Genomic DNA, 2635 nt, shown 5'->3' on the forward strand with positions numbered 1-2635 from the left:
TCTTTTGTTAATGTATTGGATCACGTTGATTGATTTGCGGATGTTGAACCATCCTTGCAGCCCAGGAATAAATCCCACTTGGTCATGGTGAATAATCCTTTTAATGTACTGTTGGATCCTATTGGCTAGTATTTTGGTGAGAATTTTTGCATCCATGTTCATCAAGGATATTGGTCTGTTATTCTCTTTTCTGATGGGGTCTTTGTCTGGTTTTGGGATCAAGGTAATGCTGGCCTCATAAAATGAGTTTGGAAGTTTCCCTTCCATTTCTATTTTTTGGAACAGTTTCAGGAGAATAGGTATTAATTCTTCTTGAAATGTCTGATAGAATTCTCCTGGGAAGCCATCTGGCCCCGGGCTTTTGTTTCTTGGGAGATTTTTGATGACTGTTTCAATTTCCTTAGTGGTTACAGGTCTGTTCAGGTTTTCTATTTCTTCCTGGTTCAATTTTGGTAGTTGATACATCTCTAGGAATGTATCCATTTCTTCCAGGTTACCTAATTTGCTGGCATAGAGTTGCTCATAATATGTTCTTATAATTGTTTGTATTTCTTTGGTGTTGGTTGTGATCTCTCCTCTTTCATTCATGATTTTGTTGATTTGGGTCATTTCTCTTTTCTTTTGGATCAGTCTGGCCAGGGGTTTAGCAATCTTGTTAAATCTTTCAAAGAACCAGCTCCTAGTTTCGTTGATCTGTTCTACTGTTCTTTTGGTTTCTAGTTCATTGATTTCTGCTCTGATCTTTATGATTTCTCTTCTCCTGCTGGGTTTAGGCTTTATTTGCTGTTCTTTCTCCAGCTCCTTTAGGTGTAGGGTTAGGTTGTGTATTTGAGACCTTTCTTGTTTCTTGAGAAAGGCTTGTATTGCTATATACTTTCCTCTCAGGCCTGCCTTTGCTGTATCCCAAAGATTTTGAACAGTTGTGTTTTCATTTTCATTGGTTTCCATGAATTTTTTTAATTCTTCCTTAATTTCTTGGTTGACCCATTCATTCTTTAGTAGGATGCTCTTTAGCCTCCATGTATTTGAGTTCTTTCCGACTTTCCACTTGTGATTGAGTTCTAGTTTCAAAGCATTGTGGTCTAAAAATATGCAGGGAATGATCCCAATCTTTTGGTACCGGTTGAGACCTTATTTGTGACCTAGAATGTGATCAATTCTGGAGAATGTTCCATGGGCACTAGAGAAGAATGTGTATTCCCTTGCTTTGGGATGGAATGTTCTGAATATGTCTGTGAAGTCCATTTGGTCCAGTGTGTCATTTAAAGTCTTTATTTCCTTGTTGATGTTTTGCTTAGATGATCTGTCCATTTCAGTCAAGGGGGTGTTAAAGTCCCCCACTATTATTGTATTGTTGTCAATGTGTTTCTTTGCTTTTGTTATTAATTGCCTTATATAATTGGCTGCTCCCATGTTCGGGGCATAGATATTTACAATTGTTAGATCTTCTTGTTGGATAGACCCTTTAAGTAGGATATAGTGTCCTTCCTCATCTCTTATTACAGTCTTTGTTTTAAAATCTAGTTTGTCTGATATAAGGATTGCCACCCCAGCTTTCTTTTGGTGTCCATTAGCATGGTAAATTGTTTTCCACCCCCTCACTTTCAATCTGGGGGTGTCTTTGGGTCTAAAATGAGTCTCTTGCAGACAGCATATGGATGGGTCTTGTTTTTTAATCCAATCTGATAGCCTGTGTCTTTTGATTGGGGCATTGAGCCCATTTACATTCAGGGTAACTATTGAAAGGTATGAATTTAGTGCCATTGTATTACCTGTAAGGTGACTGTTAACTGTCTGTTGTCTGTGTTCGTTTCTGCTCTTTGCTGCTTTTAGGTTCTCTCTTTGCTTAGAGGACCCCTCTCAATATTTCTTGGAGGGCTGGTTTCGTGTTTGCAAATTCCTTTAGTTTTTGTTTGTTCTGGAAGCTTTTTATCTCTCCTTCTATTTTCAGTGATAGCCTAGCTGGATATAGTATTCTTGGCTGCATATTTTTCTCGTTTAGTGCTCTGAAGATATCTTGCCAGTCCTTTCTGGCCTGCCAGGTCTCTGTGGATAGGTCTGTTGCCAATCTAATGTTTCTACCATTGTAGGTTACATATCTCTTCTCCTGAGCTGCTTTCAGGATTTTCTCTTTGTCTCTGAGACTCGTAAGTTTTACTATTAGATGTCGGGGTGTTCACCTATTATTATTGATTTTGAGAGGGGTTCTCTGTGCCTCCTGGATTTTAATGCCTGTTTCCTTCCTCACATTAGGGAAGTTCTCTGCTATAATTTGCTCCAATATACCTTCTGCCCCCCTCTCTCTCTCTTCTTCTTCTGGGATCTAATGTTGTTTCGTCTTATTGTATCACTTATCTCTCGAATTCTGCCCTCGTGATCCTGTAATTGTTTCTCTCTCTTTTTCTCAGCCTCTTTATTTTCCATCATTTGGTCTTCTATATCGCTGATTCTGTCTTCTGCCTCATTTATCCTAGCAGTTAGTGCCCCCATTTTGGATTGTACCTCATGAATAGCCTTTTTGATTTCGATTTGGTTAGATTTTAGTTCTTTTATTTCTCCAGAAAGGGTTTCTCTAATAACTTCCACGCTTTTTTCAAGCCCAGCTAGTATCTTTAAAGTCATGATTCTGAACTCT

The sequence above is a fragment of the Callorhinus ursinus genome, unplaced genomic scaffold, assembly GCF_003265705.2.
Source record: "Callorhinus ursinus isolate GAN/ISIS: 27379988/994484 unplaced genomic scaffold, GSC_fseal_2.0 scaffold62, whole genome shotgun sequence".
NCBI classification, from domain to species: Eukaryota; Metazoa; Chordata; class Mammalia; order Carnivora; family Otariidae; genus Callorhinus; species Callorhinus ursinus.